At 44.3% G+C, this 20,058-nt stretch overlaps 1 protein-coding gene across 2 annotated transcripts in view; it reads left to right on the forward strand.

Annotated features, from left to right (window-relative positions):
* Window positions 1-20,058, forward strand: part of LOC103675896 (sine oculis binding protein homolog) — a 160,182-nt gene that overhangs the window by 73,267 nt on the left and 66,857 nt on the right. The gene's annotated exons all lie outside the window — the stretch shown is intronic.

Raw genomic sequence — 20,058 nt, forward strand, 5'->3', positions numbered from 1 at the left:
GATTTTAAAAAATTGTTCCTTGCTAAGGGAGCTGACATCTGCCACTCTCAGAAATTAGAAAGGACAAATGCCCCGAAGGGTAAAAGGCCGTGGCTGATGTGCCATAAAAAATAGCATCCACTCAGACTTCACGATTCACCAGACAGAAAGCATTGTCGGATCCACACCTTTTGTGGTGATTTTCGGTGATGAAGGACATTACACCCCCGGTTCTGCTTGTTAGCACTGCCGTCTTCTCCTGCGAAACAAAACAGGACCGTTCTCACTCATGCCTTCCCTGTCTAAGATTAAGTGGAGTGCCAGTCCATCAGACCCAGCAGGCGACGGAGGTTTGTGATGAGATACTCGATGGTTTCGAAATCCTCGTGTTTGTTCACCCTTCGAGGCTCCTTTCATGTGCAGTAGCCACTTCCCCTCTCCACCGTGGGAGAGAAAGAAAAACAAGCATCTGGGCTTGTGAAAAGGAAAAGAGTGGAGTTAAATGGAAGACAGAAGATGTTCCTGTCTATTTTAGCCTGGCTCTTCAGGAAAGGGGGCAGGATTTGGAAGCAGAAGGCAGTGAGAACTGAGGCAGCTTTGGGCCTGGCTTCTCTCCATCTCCTCTGTCATGGTATCTCTGATTTTCCCTGGCTGTCTGCTCCATGTTTTTCTTTCTATCTTCCTCATAGTCCCTGGTCCTCACCATTCAGTAGGTCTGACTCCAGCACGGCCTCTCTGGCTCCTCTCACTATTGTGATCTTTCAGTTCAGCGCCTGTGGCTATGTGTTGCAGCCTCTTGGTATATGCTAGTTCTCGTTCCTGAAAGAGGAAATCTGATTGAATTGGCACATCTTTTTGCAACAGGCCTTATCATGGGTTGCTGGACACCTTATCTAGTGACTGCTCTTGGGTCACATGCATATCCTTGGTCCAGTCAGCTGAGGCTGGTCACGTGGTACAAAACATGGTGCACAGTCCCTTGGAAGGGGATGTGGTGGGCAGACACCTTGATTGCTTTCCCAGGTCCACAGCCCAACATTTACTGAGTATTCACTGTGTCAAGCACTGTGCTAGGTATCTAGGATATCAAGAGTCTTTCATTCATTTCCTGTGTATGTAGTCAGGGAGAAAGGAAACAATGACCAAACTAGAAGTAGGTAAGCAAGAGCAGGGAGGACATGGTGACGATGGTAGAAGTTTAGGGCTTAATTATACATAACCAGACTTGTGGTTCTGATCCAAAATCCAGAATACACTTTCTTCTTCCTCAGCCTTGTTCCTTGAGGGTGAAATTGGAAGTTGGATGGGTCCTGGAAAATAACAAAGACTCCTACTGAAAACCTACCTGTATCATTCACCTAAAATCCCCTCCCCTCCTGACCACCCCAGCCCGAGACAATGCCTCTCAAACCTCCCTTGCATGCCAGGCCTGTCTGGAGAAAGACACCCTTTCAACACGAGCAGTCACTTTCTACACCATATTCTTGCTCAATCAAGAAATTACCTCCTCAAAGTCTATATTCTTGGGGATTTCAAGTACTGCTACTTGATTTTATATCATCAAAATACCTACGTATTATACTAACCCAGTTCTGGGATTGGATTGCATTTTAATACATAGCATATTCAATCATTAACCAAGGCTCTTCCTAGAGGAACTTCTAGGGTTCTGAACTCATTTTACTTCATCTCACAGAACTTCAACTCTGAGGATTATGGGAAAGAGTCACATAAGTTCCGGTCCCTTCTCTTAAGGAGTTTTCTGCTTGCTCAGAAGATTGGGAGAAAGGGAGAACAAAGGTGGCCAATTCTTGTTTAAATATGTATCCTGCTAGGCAAGAGGCTAGGAGTTGGCCTACTTGGAGGTGCCCATGGCTGCCATCAAGGACCTTGAAGAGCCGGGGAGGAGGGTGGGATGTGCTGAGGCCTGGGGCCGACTTCATTCTCGGCTGGTCCGTTTCTGTGTTCAGTTTGGCTTGGGGCATGGGTCTCTGGGGGAGATGGGCTTGCTCCCTTGGGGGGCATGGAGCTCTGCCTTGGACTAAGTGATGCCTGCAGCGTGACTCTTTTCTAGTCCTATGTTGTGTTGAAGTGATGGGGACTGGGATGTGTTGCAAATAAATCATTTTTTTTTAATTTTTATTTTTTCAAAGAGAAAACTAGTAAAGAGGCTCTGAAAGTAGCCCAGAGACTCTCCCCCAGCTCTGCCTTTTCTGGCTCTAGAGTGTGGAAGGATGAACAGTATTTAAACTCAACTGGCTTATTCTCTTATGACTTTGTTAAAACGTCCATTTTAAGAACCTGGGGCTTTATCCAAGTATGTAATATGTCTTTCCCTTCCCCTATAAATACTTCTCAGAAATCTCCATTGAGAACTTAGGGTGTATCCGTCATAATCATCATACACTATTGTTAATAGAGCTAAGCATTGGGAACTTTTTCCAGTTATTGACTTTGTTATGTTTTCTGTATATTTCAACTTATTAAAAAAAATGGCCACAAAAACCTGACAAAGAAAAAGAAAGCTGGACAAAGTGCTGAACAGTGGAAAGTGCGGTATAAAGTTGCCCATGGAGGAGTCCTTATAAAACACAATCTTTTAAATATGTATTTTATTGTTTCTAGCAACTCAACAAACTAAAAGCATATTGAAAATGAACAACTGACTGCAATGAGCCAAAGCATGCCTCAGGCAACTCGAAGCTTCCCACCAGTCTGGGGTTAACTTCCGTCACTCCTAACATTTGTGAGAAGATGATTCTAAATAACATGGAAACGGAATCATGAATTCTACACACAGAATTAGGGAAGGCACACACTGCAGCATTAGTGAGCCTGCTGCTCCTTTACCATCTTGGATGCTGCACAGACGAAGGGTCAGGACGAGTGCGATGTGTCCCTGGGTTAAGAAGGAGCTTGCAGCAGATAGTGGGGCCAATATGGGGCAGCGCTCTGGGTACTCTCTGCTCTTCCCCTGTTATATACTTGTAGCAGTCAGTATTTTGCCAGGAACCCCACATTGTAGTTCCTCTCTGCCTTCTATTGCATACCTGGTCACATCTTTTTTTTTTTTTAAAGATTTTATTTATTTATTTGAGAGAAAGAGAGAGAGAGAACACAAGCAGGAAGGAGCAGGAGAGGGAGAGCGAGCGAGAAGCAGGCTCCCCACTAAGCAGGGAGCCCGATGATGCAGGGCTTGATCCCAGGACCCTGGGATGATGACCTGAGCTGAAGGCAGGCACTTAACTGACTGAGCCACCCAGGTGCCCCAGATACCTGGTTACATCTTGCTTTCTTCATTTTTTCTTACCATTTTCAGCAGGCTGAGAAAGAGTGATAGAAGCCTTAATTCATTGACCCCTGTAAACATTGCCTTCATTTTTAAAGAAATCTTTATACTTTTACACTGTTTTCCTACTCCTATACAAGGCTAATAGAAAAGAAAGGAAGATCTGTAATTTGAATCTAGGATTTTTATATCAATCTCCTTAGTTGCTTTTAAAGGAGTTATTTATAAAAACCATTACGTTATTTGGGTGCCAGGTAAAGGAAGAGTGGGAGGAAGGAAGGTCAGAACAACCCACCACTTTGCCCCTTTCATATCCCAAATATACAGGGAGTTCTGAACCCCGAGTAGTATCACATTTTGCTTTCAGAAACACTTAGGAAGTGAAAATGATGCCGGTGACTCTGTAAGGGCAGCGGCATCCCATTGCAGGACGGTAGGCTGAAGACCTCAGGGTAAAATGCAGGACAAAAATAGCCACTTCGCCACTGTCTCCCACCAAAGTAAATGAGAAATTTCACTGAAAAAATTTTTTCCCATATACATCTCAAACTTTCTGTAGAAGAAAACAGCAGTGGGTATAGGCAGAGGTTTGCAGAGGGCACCGTGTGTGTGGAAGGCAAGGCTGTTCGCTGGGCCTGAAACCACAGGGTGAGGGGAATGCAACCCGCGCTGGCGGGGAGTCTCCACTTCGCAGAGCCGCTGCCTTTGTTGCAACGAGCGTGAAGCACACGCCTTAACTTCTAGTTACTTTGGCTTTTTTGGCTAGTGTCGCATCTTATAAGTCACAGTCTAGCTTCTCCTGTCCGTATTTTTACTGCACAGAAGGCTTCCCAATTTGCAAGCGTTTGCAGCATGGCTGGGCCCGGAGAGAAAACAGAATGTGTACGTAGTACAGTATGCGTGCAGCTGATGCACAAGACCCTCTCCACCATATGTGCAAAATAGTGTGCTTTTCACTCAAGGTGCCACTGCCGAACTTGCCAGGAGCACATGAATAAGTGGAGGAGAGAACATCAGACGCAGCGCAGCAGTGGGCCTCGACCCCTCCTTGGAAGGAGACCCTTGATTCCAGCAGCCCCCTGCCCTTTTGTCCCTTGTGCAGTGCACCTGTCACACCGGTTTCCACTTACCTTTACACAGCCCTAATCTCATTCCTCACCCGCAGCCTCGACCTGGGATGTCAGCCATTGTTCAAGCCCTGTGGAGTCCTGGTTGCCCTTCCAGTAGGAGAGGAGAGGTGGTAATTAGCACTTATGCTAATGAGGATAACAAGACTAAGGTTAAAAACTCATCAGTTATAGAAGAACACAGAAGGGGGACATCAGCTGATGTTTTGGGTTTTTTTTTTTCTTCTCTTAAATGTTTATGACCTTCCATTTCATGCAAAGCCTAGTTTACCAAGCCCTTTTACAGGAAAGTAACTTTGGTCTGGTTTTTGTAGGTAAATCTTCCAGTGGAACATCTTTTGTGATAAGAGAAAAAAGGATTGAGAGATATAAAAGAATGGTACTTTCCATTCACTTCCTTGAATCTCTCTTGAATCTCCTTGTATCCTTTAGCCTAAATAAACCAATCCAGAGATTTGGGGGATTCACTTTTTTACTTTGATATTTGCTGTCTAAAATTTGAATCAGCACCTCCTTTGGCTTTACTGAAAACTTCCTGTTTGTTTGAAAGCATACAGTCTTTCTCATCAAACGATATCGGTGGACATGCATCTCAAAAATCTCTCCTTGAGCTACACCGCTGGTGTTGCATGGTGGTTACAGCCACTTTCTCATTCCACCAAGTGTGGCTAAGAAGTTCTAACCCTGCTTCACGGATGGGAAGCAAAGCTATAGGGCAGAGACTTTCTTCCACCTCTTCTTTGGCTTCTTCAGCCTCCGGTCTAGGAATCAGGGTTCCTCCGCCCACGGCACAGCGATGGGGCATGTCTGACAGACAGGAGGGGTTCGTGGTGAAGGTCACCTACAATGTCCTAACAGCACTATTGTTATAACTAATCCGTTGTACGTAAGTCATTATCTCAACTTTCCACGTTGACTTCATTTGAGTTATTTACAAGCTTTCTCCTCCCAACATGTTAATAAACTTTGCGCCAATAGAAAGTGATTTTTGTGCTTACATTTTTCATGAATGCTAAAGGACTTGCTTCTCTAGACTATATCCATGACATACAACAACATGCAGCTTCATATGCTACCTGCATGGAACTCTACCTTTCTTGGACAGTGGATCTGGGGATCTCCTGGCCTGGTGGGGATACACCTGGAATGTCCGGGCTCTTGGGCTTCAGTATTGTCCTTTGTCCCCGTCGGGCCTGGTGGAAGGGGATGTTCACTATGGAGGGAAGAATAGGTTCATCGTAGTTACTGGCCTGTTCAGGTGGAAATCTGAGTGGGCATGAGAGGCGATGGTGATGTGTCCTGGAAAGATCAAGAACAGGAAATGGTAGGGACCTTCAGGTGCTGGGGAAATTGGACTTATCATCTTTGGTAGCCCCGTTGGACTCTTCATTCCTTAGGGCCGGGGCCAGAGGAAAAACGTCCTGCATTCAAGCAATTCACTGTGCAGTGGGAAAGGCTTCTAGCCTTGGAGCACATCTTTGAGGGAGGGGCCTCTCTTTAAAGCTGTGCTTGGATGCCCATCACCACTTTGCCACAGTGCCGCCAGTCACGCTGGAGCTCCATTCTCCTCCATTTGGTAATTGGTTATTTTAACACAAACTGTGACTAAGGAACATGATTACACACCTGTCAGCCATATGACGGGAAAGAGAGCTGTCTGTGAGCAGGGGAAGAGGCCGCGGTTCTCCCTAGTCTCTGGGGAGTCTTCTCCATCAAAGATGTCATTTTTCATTTTTACCTTGAAACAAGACAGACATTCCAGCTACTGCCTTGTTTGTATCATTTAAGGAATTGCTGCCACCGATGCTGATCTAAACTAATACAATTTCATTCTGATTATATCTTTGTAGACATCCGATCGTAGAGCACAGGAGGGCCGGATGTCATATAAGGAAACAAATGAACATAAACATTATATGGTACCTGGGCGGCAGCTTCCTGTGGCAGGCGGGGGGTGGGGAGACACAGAAAGGAAACTGTTTCATGCAAGGAGGACATTTTACTTCAAGATGAAGTAAATCCGAAAGCTGTTTCCGATTGCACAGGTAGCTCAGAGAGGAGATCCTCACTTCCGGAGAATTCTGTCTTGCCAGGCGGTTCGGGGTCCTGTCTAAGGGGTGTGAAGCAGAGACGATGTGTCAGGAAGATGAGGGTGAACACGTAAACAACAAAACAAAACTCAAAGGCAACAATTTTGTGCTGAATTCTAAAATGAATAAGGACCTAATAGATAATGAAACATTTAGTTAAAAAAAAAAAAGAAACCCTAGCCTTTTGAATAAGAAAATGATATCCTCTTGTTTGCACATTTTCTGCAAACAGTGAACCACATATTGGATTGTTTAGAAATTCTCCCTTCTATTTTGTCTGCTCCTCTCTGTCTTTGGTGAGGACATTCAGCTTGGAAAGAGTGTGTGGGTTCCAGTGTATGCGTGCCCAACCTCTGCTGAGTGTTTAAATCAGCAAATGGTGCAGATGTCCTCTGTTACTGAGTCAGAAACAAAGTTGATTCAGGATGAAGTTAGTAGCTGGAGAATATGGAGTAAAGGGAGATGATATGAATGGTAAGGAAGGGACCAACAGTAAAACCTTAGATGAGTTCTTCCACAGAGGTGTGGTGATGGCCGAGGAATTCAGCATATAGTAGCCTCCATGAATCCCCGGCGGCTCACGTGGACGGGAGCTGCTCAGCCCATGTAGAAAGTTGCTTGATGGAGATACTGCTCTCGAAACGCAAGAGGAGATGGAGAGAGAAAAAAGGAAACAAAACAATGCTTTATTTTCAGGAAGCGGAATGGGTAGTCAGATGGCAGAAGAGAGATAGAAGTGGTCATTAATATCGATGTGCAGAGGGGTTAGGATCCTGATTAGTGGGTGTATTTATGCATTTCTAACAGGCCTCAAATCTTCACCAGTGTCTTCTGATTGACGTTTGTCTTGGCTGTTGAGCATGCTCTCTAGTTACACACAACTTAATTGTAATCAAGACTTTAATGATAAGAAGAGAGAGTGAGGCCCTATTGCCTTCCTGCCAGCTGAGTTTTTCTCTCCAGAGGAGAAAGTGGGTCTGTGAAATTTAAATAACTGTCGTATATTGAGCGCTTGCTCTGTTCCAGGCATTGTGTAGGACATGTGATGAATTGTTTCATTTAATCCTTGCATTGACTTTCTGAGCTGGACGTTATGTCCCCTGTTTTACTGCTGGTGCCAGAAATCAAACTCAGCTCAGTATTGGCACCAAATGGCCCTCCTCACCCCTTTCTGTACAAACATCCTCAACCAAATGGCACATGGGACACTTGGCCTTGGAGAATTTACTCTCACTTTTTCTTGCTTTTTATTTCCTCATAATTCTTGTCTGCTTATGAGAATATTTTCTACTTCTTGCCTTTTGTGGCTTACCTTTATTTACTTTTTAAAAATTATAATTATTTAAAAATCTAAATTTTAAATAAGATATAAATGTGTGCTATTTGACACTCCAAATTGTGTATGGTTAGACTTTGGCAAGGGATCATTTGTTTTATTGTTATCATTGAACTTAAAAAATTAAAATGTGTTGGACGTGTGGGCTGAATACCATTCATTTTAGATGCTTATTCAGTTGTCTACAACTGCCAAACACATGGTAGATGCTCAATAAATGATGAATGAATGAATGAATGAATGGCACGTAAGGAAAAGGTTATATAAGTTCCCTTATCATTGCTATCTGCTTTCTATGGGGTCACAATGCCACATAGAATGGTTGGGTACAAATACAGAGTAGTACCACCTCTGTTTATAGAATTAGACAAATCATTTTTATCATTCATAGACAACGTCTGTCATTCCTTAAGGCAAAGGTATGAGTGAAAGTTCTTTATTTTGCACACGAGGATAATTGATTGCATGTAAACACTGCTTATTTTTAGTGATAAGGGAAGGCTAATATTAGTAATAATTATATCAAGTCATCGTTCTTATTCCCCTTTTACTATTTTCCACATCAAACCATAACAGTTTTCTATTCTATGATTAGGTAAGAACCACAAGGAAAGTTTTATGAATGTAGAATCTTTTGTCCTTGGAAACACAATGTTCTTTCTATGTTGATGCCCAAGAGAAGATTTAGGCTCCACTCTCTCCTTGGAACCCCATCATCTTAAATTTGTAGGATTTGCAAATGAAATATAAGGGGGATTTCAAAACAAGCAGGCCCCCTATGAGAGGTCTGTGAACTTCAGGGATGTGCCGTCCCCCATCTCCATGCACAGTTTCTCCTGCTGACCTATAGGACTCCCCTGGCAAACTCCCATTTCCATGTGTACTCCTCACCCCCACCCCCCGCTCCTTCCATCCTTCCCTCTTTTTTACCCCATACTTCAAGTGCAGAATACTTGGAAAGGCCATTGGCCTCCATCCTGTGGGCTTAAGGTTTGGATCTGCTCAGCCTTTGGCTGTGTTCTTATTGCCTATGTTGCCTTTGGCCTAGTAGACTGACCCTGAGGCCTTGACCCTCAGGGAAGTGCTGGCTCCCTTGACCACCTCCATTTGAGCTGCATTGAGCATTGGTGCTTCACCACAAAGGGGGTGATCAGAGGACCAAGTTCTCTCCTGCAAGGACCCACTAGGACATTTGAGCCATGACTTCTCTGCCTCCTAGTAATATCTACAGTTTCTGTTGCTCATTGTCAGCCAACATCTTCTGCTGACTGAGCTGCCGTGGGAGAGCCAGTGTGGTGTGGGGGTCAAGAGCCTGCTCATGGTGTGGTGACACCTGCATTTGGACCCCAGCTTTGCCTTTATCAGCTCCTTAGCTTTGGATAAATTATTGAACTTCTCTACACTTCAGACTCCATACTAACAAAATGGAGGTGGTAAAGGTAATTTAGATCTGAGAAGGGTTTGAGGAGCTTTATGAGCCGAAGTCTGTAATTGTTTAGCATGGTGTCTGGTACAGAAGAAACTTTTATCTTAGTTTTACTATCAAAATGATTTCTATACTGAGTTTTCTTCCTTTGTGGTGACAGCTCTGTGAAGCAGTCATTGAGTTGGAAGTTTCTAGAAGCAGTGATGTTCTCTCCAGTAGGGCCCAGTCTGCAGTCTGGGAGCCTTCCTCTGATGGGGCCTCCAGTTATCTCATATCTAGAGCTACACTGGGCAACTGAGATACCAGGGTACAGAGGAACTGGAATAGTTTGAGAATTTTGGTAAAAAGAAAGATTAGGTGAGAGAGGGAATAGAGCAAACGGAAGGGGCAGGGCTGCTCGCTGTGCAGGGGAAAACTACCCTCTCTTGTTCTCAATTGTACCGTAAAGAGAGAGGATGTGGAAACCCAGGACGCTTTTTGTCTTTTGTTACCTAGGCTTTGACTTGAAAATATAACTCTTGGAAATATAATAATAATAATAATAATAATAATAATACCTTTAAAAAGGGGTGACAGAGGAATGAGCGTTAACTGAAGTTATCATCTAAAAATGGACCTTACCCTGATACTCAGCTGCTGGCTTCCCCAGGCCCTTCCCTCAAAACAAGCCAAATTCTGCTGGAAAGATTGTCCCTTATTTAAACATGTCACAGTCCTGCCTTTTATTACTTCCATTCATCATCTGCAGAATGATGGGATTTAAAATGAAGACTCCAGAGAATGCCGTTTGAGCAGAAGCTCCTTTGCTGCCATTTTACATTTGTCTCCTCGGAGAGGCTGATCAGTCCTGGGTTTGTTTTTTTAAATTATTGTTAATATTATTATTATTATTATTAATAATATTTTTAGAGAAGGCTGTGGAGGTGGGGCAAAGAGAGAGAGAGAGAGAGAGAGAATCTTAGGCAGGCTCCACACCCATCACAGAGCCCGATGCAGGGCTTCTCTACACTATCCTGAGATCATGACCTGAGCCAAAATCAAGAGTCGGATGCTTAACCAACTAAGCCACACAGTCACCCCTCAGTCCTGTGTTTGGAAACAAGGTAATTTGAACTTGTTCCTCTAAGCCTGATGGTGCCTCTGTTGACAGTTCAAGTTGTATGTGGCTTGCAGCGAAAGCTGTCAGGAGGACCATCCAGTTCCAAATCACATCCTGACTTCACAGTCTGCAAGCCCCGGGGGCAGAGTGAGTAGATGTGTCACCTTGTCCTTCTCCCTTGCCTGCCTCTGCAGGAACAAACCACAGCATCACTTCCTGTTGGTCAGAACATTTGTGTGGACAGTGCACAGTAACAGCCAGGATTTTCTCCTAGTCTTGGTCTTTCTTCTTTATGTCAGGCCAATTTTAGATCTTTAAGACCATTGCATAATTTTCACTTCCATTTCTTACTAAAGAAATCTTATCTTTAGGACACCTTTGTATATTTGTAGGATGCTGACTGTAAAACTGTCCCTGGTCAGAGCAGTTAACAGAGTGGGATATTTTCTGTGGCTGTCCAGAGTGGAGGACCAGAACGGCCATTTCAAGGCAACTGTCTGTGGAAACAGCTCGAGCCAGACCAAGTGCACAGATCAAAGTGTCCAAGGCAGGCCAGAGTCAAGGGTGAGGGTTGAGAGCTGAGAGTGGTATAGAAGTGGCCTTGAAGCTGGAGCTGGTGGGGAACCAGTGACAAGAGTGCAGAATATTGTGGGGCATCTACAGGCCCACTTTGTAGGTTGGGGGGCCTCCTGGGGATGGGGTAGACTGAGGCCCATGTGAACCATGCAGAGAAGATGGAGGCAGCCCTGTTGTATCTGGACCCTCATTGCGGCATTTCTGTGGTTGCTGGTAGGGAGAAAAAAGGTTGGTTTGAACACTGAAACTTTATTACAGATAACAATTGTGACATCATGGTCTTTGACAAATATGGCTGCTGATTTAGAGCCTATAGTCCTTGGCCTCAGAGTTGGAAACTAATCCAAGGATCCAGTGGTTTCAGTTCATGACTCATGGCTATCCATGATCACCATCACCCAGGTATGCCCTTTGAGTCGTTTCCTCTAGAAGTAGTGAGAGATACACACTGATTCATCCACATGCTCTCACCTGTTTCCCGGGTATATATATAGGACGTGGCAGGTCATGATAAAGGGTATGTTCTGTGGCAGAGACACAGAGCAAGTTAACTCTCCCAGGATGACTCCAAGTCTTTTGCACTGTCTTCTCACCTGCTGAGATAATTAGCCAACGGCCTGATAGGGGCTGCATTACTGTTTTTCTGTCTGTTTTTCCAAGTAGTGGAGGTTGTTGTGGTATTGAACAGAGGGTGCTGAACTGGCCTTTGGCTCCCCACAACCCCACCCTTGAAGAATCACCACAGTCAAGGCCTGTTTCTCAGCTGGGCAAGTCCGGTGACTTCATTTCACCAGTTCATCCAAGAGTCTCCACAGCTTTGCTGAGCTGACTCATGTTAACCAAAGCCACAATCTGCATTTATATGCTGGAGAGCCGGGACTGAATGAGATAAGACACACAATGTCCTTTAGAGTCTGCACCATTTATGGGATTAATAAAAAATAATATGATAATACTAATAATGCTTTTAGAAATTCACAAAGGAAATTGCTAAAGGATCTGAATAGTTGAGTGAGCACTGTAGGACACATCCTTCTGGAACTGATGGGCTTAGGTGTCATAATCAGTGATCCAAAGGTTATTTAATAAGAATCAGGTCAAAGAAGTTGGTTTGTTTTAAGGACTAGTTTTATAAAGTTTGAAGTGGCATCTCCCTCAGGCTGTGCCAGAGACTTACTGACTCATGTTTGCTCTTGCTTCTTTTTTCCTAGGCTCTTTGCAGACCACCCCACCCCCCTCAGTTATGTTTGTTCTTAAACACTGTCCTCTCCTTTCCTAGTTTCCTTGGTGTATTCAATCTTGGAATTGAAAACCCAAGAAAACCAAAGAATTATGAAAACCTCCCTTAATTAATAACATATTTTTAGCGTCTTGATATCAGTATTTTCAAGTTATTTCACACTGATTTTTTTTTTTTTTTAACCACTAGCAGAGAGGTAGCAGGTTCTCAAGTGTAGAGTAGGGGCTGTGGAGGCAGATTGTCTGGGTTTGAATCCGGGTTCCAGCCCTTGTTAGCTGTGACGCTGCGTGCACTCCATCATCTCTCTGTGCTCTTGTTTCCCATATGTAAGACGGAGACAATGAGAGTGCCTGCTCATGAGTTGTTGTTTTGTTTTAGTGTATGTATGGACGTGTGTGTTAAATGGGTTAATACGTATAAAGCGCTCAGAATGGTGTCTGCTGCATACGTAAGAGCTGTAGGGATGTGAGCCATTACTATGAATCTTTGATAATATCCAGAGCAGTATCTTCATCTGGTTCTGGTGTGTTTCCTATTCCCATCTGAGGCCAGGTTATTTCGAGAGAGACTTCCTGCGGGTAGTAAATCTCCTCCATTACGTCTGGATCCTTTCCTAGTCTTACAGATGGGGTCCTTGCCTGCTTCGCATTTCATCCAATTTCTTAGGGCCATCCTGAGGTCTGTAAATAAAGCCTAGAGTCCAGCCCCTTCTGCCTAGTGATTTCAGAGAAAAGGAATAAAAGGACCACCTGAAATGCCTGGACTAGGCCAATTATTTAAGTATTTGATAGGTGCCAGTGGGTAACAAAGTGGAATTGCCTGCCTTTTTTTTCCCCTCGCATGACCCTGGGTAATAAATACAGATGAATAGCGAGTGAAAAGCCAAAAGGCAGTTGGTGGGCGGAGGCAGGAGGTGGGGGACGGGGAGCCATCGAGGAGCCCAGATAATCCACCATGGATCAAGGGGCCTGGGATAATCAGAAGCTGCTTTGGATGCATGGTGGCGTGGCTTTCGCAGAGAATACAAAAGGGGGGGCACATGCCCCAGCTGCTGGGCCTTACCTATGGACCACTTCGATAAAACAATCCTTACCAAAGACGCTCAGGTGACCCGACGAGAAACAGTGCAAGATAAATCCAGCAGTCCTGTCCGATAGAGGAAAACTAGATTTTAAAAAATGAAAAGCAAAAACAGGGAATTTCAGAACCACTTAGCAACTGCTCTGATTATTCCGGACACAGCTGTAATGTGCTGGGATGAGCATGATATATTTTAGCTCGCGTGGTAGCTGTATTTCAGGCTGATGTGGAATTTGTTGCCGTAACTGTCATGCAATCCATTAGGGCCCCTGAGTAAGGGCAGCCATTAATCAGGCATGAGATCAGCCCGCTAGCCTCACACACTCACCGCTCTGAGTGGCTCTGACCTGACATCGTTTAAGGAGATGCTCATGGAGGCCATAAACATGATTCGATTCCCATTATCTTCATGTTGCGTATTTGTTACCATTATTCTTTGAAGACTCCAAATTGGATATTAAAAATTTATGATATATATAAAGGTTTGCATGGAGTGAAAAAAAGAGCTGCAGCAAATAAGTCCATCTCATCTATCAGAGATGTGGGAGCTGTCAGAGGAGCTTGGCAGGTATGGAGCTGGGAGAATTAGGAGGAAGTTCACTGGGGAAACAGCTTCTCCCTTGGCCTACTTGCTAAATGGAAATTTAAGTACATTTTGTTAAAAGAACAAAGTAAAACAGCACCACTGCAGGAATCCCGTAGTCAATCTTTGATGACAAGCTAATGAACGGGAGGGCAAGGGATCCTGATGCAAAAATTAGTACCAACGTGAATTGAGCAGATGCCTGGGTCCAGAGACTGATGTTCCTGGGCGCCTGGGGTGTCTCCAGAGTAGGGAGTCTGATGTCAGGCAGGAGTCCTCTGTGTGAGAGAAAGCTCTCTACCCAAGCAGCATGCACACATAATCCTGTCCATGAGCCATGCAATTCTCTGCAATCTGATATGCACTGACTTGATTATTTGCATAGAAACAACTCATACTTCAGGGGATCCATTTATAGAGGCAGGTAATTCAGGCTGGAGAAAAACAACATTTCTGGGGCTTAGCTTAAGGAAGAGCAAAGGGTTAATGAATCCATTCAACATATATGTACGGGTTTTTTTGTTGTAAAACGTACTCTGCTGAGCATGGGGGCCTTGTACATTTTCCCTTAAGCAGTTTCCAGTCTGGTAGAGAAGGTAAGACTGAGTCATAACCAAGACGAATTACACCAAGGAGTCCCAGACTGACTTGGGGCACTAGGGCTAAGTGAGGTATCCTAAACAGGGAGCAAGGCACCAGTTGGTTAATCTGGGAATGGACTTTGAGGATGCGAATTCATTAGACAACGACCAGAGGTTAGAGTGGGAGGCAGAGGAGAGAAACATGTAGATACAATGATTATTGGCCAAAGTCCAAATTGAGTACAAGATCTGCAGTGAGGCTAAGACTCTAGCGTCTAACCAGGTGGGAGGGGCAGGTGTTGGGCAGAAGTGCATGGAATAGCCAGTGAAGGTCCAGGTGGGAGGCTGGCCGGAGTGATCAGAGAGCTCTGGCAGCGGCCTGCTGAGACTCAGGAAGGGAGATGGCTTCTGGGATTCAGGAGCAGGACACTCACCTCTGGGGACTAGAGTGCAAGGCAGAATGTCCAGTTGTTGGGGTTGAAGTATTGGAGCTCATTCACACACTCACTCACTTACCATTAATGGAGCCTTTATAACATGCCAGACTGTAGCTGAAGCCCTAGAAATGTACAGCTGAATAGAACACTATTTCTGCACTCAAGGACCTCACAGATTAGTGGGGAAAGCAAACACATAGATGGTCATAATGCAATGCAGTGGATGAAGTGGAGATACACACACACACACACACACACACACACACACACACACACACAGGGGTATAGAGCCCAGGTTAGGACCAGGAGGAAGAGGTCTGGAATGGCTTCCTAAAGGAGCTATAGCCTGAATGAATGCTTAAAAGGTGTATAAGAATTTTCCAGGAGAATTCGGGAGGACAGATGAAATCTAGTTTTACAAGGAGAAAATGGGGGTAAAGGACAGGAATCCAGTTGAGGGGAGCTGGGCATTCAGTCACGAGGAGTTGAGCCACCGAGAGGAGCATAACTGGGTCGTAACTCAGTGGAAGCCGGAGCTACTCTGCGGGCCTCCCTGCATTATTCTAGCCCAGGGCCAGCGCGGGCTGAACTTCACCGAGGGGCCCAGACACCGGGCTGACCTTTATGTCAAGTTCACAAAGATGTTCACAGCACACTGAAAGGCCACGTGCGATGGTTGCAATTTACTCCTCTCTGAGCTTCCTCAAGAGAAACGTATGTAGGCATTTGACTCAGGAAGGAGAGACCAGACACGGGATGTCAGAAGATGAAATTCTAGGAGTTTTCAGAAGAGGTGTCCCTGTGCTTTTTTATCTTGACTTTTGAAAAGAAATTCTATTACTTTTGGTTCGCAAAATGAGTTCTAAAATATCCAAGTTTTCCCCAGCAACTCTTCATCTCTAAACCTACTCCCACAAGTTTGAGATGCACTATTTTTGATGCTCTCAAGTCTGGTAGCGACACCACATGTGTGAGCTGACAGGCTCTACATCTGCTGGGGCCCCAGAACACTGAGTTTGGAGGCTCGGCTACGCTCTCCCTGGCCCTGGCTCCATGCAGAACCTTCTCTTGTCTTCCGAAGAAATTCTGAAATCACAGTGACGTGAAGGTGTCAACTCCCATTCATCACGGGAAGATATTAACTGGGAAGCCTCGTTATCCTTCCACTTAAATGGCAACAGTGTTAACCTTTTTGTTGAGTCAGAAATATCTCACTTTTCTGGGGTAGGCCTGTGGAACTGTTTTTAGAATGTTCCACATTTTCTGAGGGAAATGTTTCTCCAGAGGAGAAAAAAAAAAAAGAAAAATGCTGAGCTTGCTTGCATAGGCACATGACACCAAAGCTTTGGCCCAAAGGAAGAAGTGAATTCTTTGAAAGAGAACTAAAGATTGCTGTATGTAAGAATCAAACTAAAAAAGTGAATTAGTGGTGATTCACAGGGAAAGAGAGGTGAATCTGAAGTTTGTTTAAGCCAGAGATTTTTGAAGTAGAGAGGCAATTAGTCTAAATTTCTCACATAATCTAATATTTATTCAAATGGTAGGCACAACATGAAAATGGATGCATGACTGTCAGCAAGATGGGGAAATCCCCTTGCAGTTTAAATGAAGGATTTTTACTTTTTGCAGTTTAATTGAAGGATTTTTATTTCTATTTTATGGCAAGAAGTAAAGTCTTCTTAGAATAATAGATTTAAAAAATGCACCTTTGGTCTGACAATCACATTTGTAGTAAAATGTAAGGGAGAAAAATAGCTTCCCATTTGCTTTTCCTCATAGTTGGCGTAAATATCCAGCATATTAGTCAGAATAAAGCTGTTAAGAATAAGACACACGGAGAGAGTTAGTTCATCATGTATCTTGGCATTCCTTCTGTCAGAACTGGTCACTCCAGAACAAAGTCAGACATCAACACAGGTCTCCTGGCCCCAGGAAATGCCAAGAGCTGGTGGTGGGGTGGTCTGCCCTAAGACAGGCAGTTAGAAAACCCATTGTCTGCGGAGAATTTAAGAACAATGATAAAACCAGCTAAAAGTCATTCTGCTTCATGTTATTACAATGACTGGAGATTTTGAGTATCTGCAGGGTTTGCACACCCCTCCCTGCAGGGGTGTGGGCTCTCTCCACGCGCCTGCCTTGATATGCCATTGTCTGCCACCCCAGATGGGGCCGAGGCAGAAGAAGGCGCTGGCTTCAATATATAACAGGTTACAAAACATTCTAAAATGATTCTACATGTAGGATAAGGAAGCTCTTAGGATTTTTGTCTAACATCACCATCGGGTTGCTAGGAAGGAAAATAGAGATCATTCCCACAGAACACTTACTGTGCACCAGGCAGTGGCTGGGGCCGATGGTCCGGTGAGGAACCAGGTACCATCCCTGCCCGTAGGAAGTGTGCAGTCTTTGGGTGGCCTGGGTCGGGGGTGGTACGGGATAAAAATCACACCAATTAGCATAAAGTTGCACCTGTGTCCAGTCTAAGAGAGGGCAGGTGGGGATTTTTGACTTGGTTGGAGAGATTCAGAAAGACCTTTTGAGGAACTGGTCTAATAGTTCTTCCAAGGTGTCACGCCAGGAACTAAAACAAGGAATTTTTTTTTTTTTGCCTGCAAGCAGCTAGTCATGTCCTCTCTTGATCTTTAGAATAAGACCCATCTCAAGGGCCATATCCTACATCCTCACTTGTTGCAGAGTAATTCAGTCCAGTGAGGTTGGGACATGGTTAGAGAACATTCTGCCAACACTCTGCCGAGAGCCTGCTCTCGATACCCCTCCTCTGGGCATGCTCCTTAGATCAGTGGTTCTCAGCCCTGCTTGTACATTACAATCCCCTGAAACCTTTTTACAAAACACCCATGTCCAGGTCCCACCCTGGTCCAATTAAATCAGAGTCTTGGAAAGGTGGGATGGGAGGGGGAGGATAGGCTCCAATGTTAAAAAGCCACCCCAGATGACTCTAGCATGTGGCTGGAGGAGAGAACTACCACCTTCAACGAATGCACTAATTTCACTTGGTCTAGGAAGAGTAATTTTCAATTTTACCCTAAAAAAGCTTCAGAATGCACAAGGAATTACTTTGGCAAGAGGTGGGTGAGTGCTTGTGTATGCACACACATGTGAGGGGGATGGCGCCCGGTGTCCGTGCGTGGTGTGTGCTTTCTAGCTCGGTGGCATGTGGTGGAAACACAGCAAATGGCTGGAGGGTGGAATGTCTTAGACTTTGGAATCAGGTTGATCGTGAGAGGCAGACCATTCCAAGGGCCATGGAGTTTGATGCAGAGGCAAATATATGGCTCAATAAAGAAGCAGATTTCTGGCTTTCTCTCTTCACTTCCAATTCTCCTGGTCTCCCTCTTCTTTCTCTTCCACTGCTGCTTTATTCAACTTCATTAATTAATAGGCTTTATGTGAAGTCTTTAGCTCCTTTGAGGAAGCACCTTCAAATCTTAGACAATGGGACTTTTTTTTTTTTGTCCTTTAAAAATATAAAAGCATTGTGATCACCTTACATGTAAGTGGGATGGATGTATTTTTGCCACCAATGTTGAAAATATCCCCAGGCATCTGGTGTATATGACTGTGTACACATAGTACATGCATAATAAACATATTCCACCTTATGAATATTTATACACAAGATACATAGATATTGAATATAGACATATATATGTAAATAGTAGCGCTCGTAAACTATATGCTAAGTGTGTTTCCAAGCATATGTATCATAGTGCATCAGGAATATAATAAACCTACCACCAAGTTGAGCATATTTTGAGGTGGCATTTTCTGCAGAGTTGTTTACGGTAGGGTCGAGTGACTATCCATGTATGTTTTTTTTTTTTTCCCCTATCACTTCAATGTCTGTTAAGTACTAACTCAAAGTAAGGCGCTGGGCATGGCAGAATAAGAAATGAAGTAGATGAGGTCCCTGCCTTCAGGAGACCTCACAAAGTGGCTTAAAATGCACTTACAAAGAATCGAAGAATCTAACATTGTTCCTACCCTTTGACATAATATTGTTTTTCCTCCAGCTGCCTTTTATTTATACAGTCCACTTTAAGGTGGGCCCCATTGAGGACTCTATTAGCTTAGACCCCGACAATGAAGACTCTATTAGCTTAGACCCCGACGTAGCGATGGTGTAGAGCTTGACGCTGTGAGAAGGAACATCATCGGTTTCCGTGCCTGCGTAACCACTGGATGTGAATGATGCTTACACTTTCTGTCACATGTAGTCCAATCCTGTAACGACATATTTATGTTACTCTGATTTGGCAGGGAGAGAAAAGGTGTCATGACAAGGCACCCAATCCCAGAGATGTTCATAAATTTCAAAAATGAAACCAAAACAGAGCAATGTCTTCTCCCACCGACTTGTGGTAACCCAAATATCACTGCCTGCTGACATTCCACTTCCAAATTCCATCCGGTTCCCTCCCTGTAATAAGTAGCAGAAGCCTTTATTAAAAACAAGCGATACATCCTAAAATGGACAAAATCTGGATCCGTTTCTAAAATGACAGTCCCTAGTCTAGCGGAGGAGCTCTGAGTGATACTTGTCAGCGGGCAAATTTCACTCCATGAAAAGAGAAACAATACACAAGGGCTGTCATCGCTGTGCCACAGACGTAGACTCATTGTTTTCTCCCCCTCCATCCATACATCACAACAGGTAGTTCTCAGCTGTTCCCTTGGTGCCAGACATACATTTTATCTAAAGAGACAGCAGACAGAACTACCTGCTGCTTCCTCTGCGGCTCTCCCTGTGTTTCTCTCCTTTTTCCTACTTCACTTGGGCTTTTTAAAATCAGCTGGCAGGGAGCCAGGAGCTCATCATTTTAATGCAGTGCAAAATGGAATATGCATAATTATATGCAAGCCATATGTGAGGGAGACAGCTCAGCTGTGAATTTCAGGAGGCCAGGAAAGGGAGAGCAGTTAGGGCTAAGATGAGATGAGAGCAGAGCGGGGTGCAAGTGTCACCCAAATGAATGGTTTAATGAGTGTGCTGCAGACACGCCTCCTCTCACCTACCTCTCCCTCTCTCCAACTCCAAACCAGAAACCGATGGAGATTAGAAAGAGAAGACTGTATGCAAGCGGTATTGCTAATGGGTTCTGTTAATGTCTCCATTTAAACTTCAGCTTTCTTAATTAACAGTGTAGATCAAAATAACCAGTAACTTTTAATGCAGCTTCTTAATTAAATCTAT

Source organism: Ursus maritimus, unplaced genomic scaffold (genome assembly GCF_017311325.1).
Source record: "Ursus maritimus isolate PB19 unplaced genomic scaffold, ASM1731132v1 scaffold_13, whole genome shotgun sequence".
Taxonomy (NCBI): domain Eukaryota; kingdom Metazoa; phylum Chordata; class Mammalia; order Carnivora; family Ursidae; genus Ursus; species Ursus maritimus.